The following is a 693-nucleotide window of genomic DNA, read 5'->3' as shown; positions in this document are numbered from 1 at the left end:
GATGGCACTGATACCTACTGTAGTTGCACAACACTTGTAGTACGGTCAGAACCAGGCTCCAAACCAATGGTATCAGCAGCCTTACAGTAGTATTGACGTTGCTGAGAAGTCAGTTTCTCTGTACTGGGTGCAATTCAAACAGTCCAACTTTTAGACCAGCGCACATTGATTGCTTTGTCCCCGCTTCAGGAGGTTAATGCAGGTATAACTTCAACACCATCCACTTTAATACCATTTTTATTTTTATAGTCTCCACTGTAAATAAAGAACTATTATCCTATTTACTATTTGTCTGTAGCTTTGCATTCTACCTTTCCTACTATAATTTTTTATACACTTTTTTTTTGCATCTTTTTTCAACATATCCTCTTCTTTTTCATAGTCCACAATTTGGTTAAATGTTTCAAATGCAATTTATAGTAGTTCCTCCATATTTTTTGCTCACCTCTTTTCTTTATTGTCCACCACTTGTGTATGCGCTCTTTATGTGGTAAGAAAGTGTGTGGGCACAGCAGCATTCCAAAGTGGGGGTGGGCTGACTGCCACTCTAGAGACAGGGTTGAGCCTGAGATGCAGGAGGTGCCACTCCTCTGCTTCCCATGAACGATTTTCTTCCCATTACCAACCTGTAACTGATTCCTGGGATTCCTTTTCTTGTCCTTCCTCCCTCACAGCAGTGCTCCAGTTCAGCCC

Source organism: Aythya ferina (assembly GCF_964211825.1).
Source record: "Aythya ferina genome assembly, chromosome: 1".
NCBI lineage: Eukaryota > Metazoa > Chordata > Aves > Anseriformes > Anatidae > Aythya > Aythya ferina.
Note: the sequence above shows the minus strand (reverse complement) of the source record.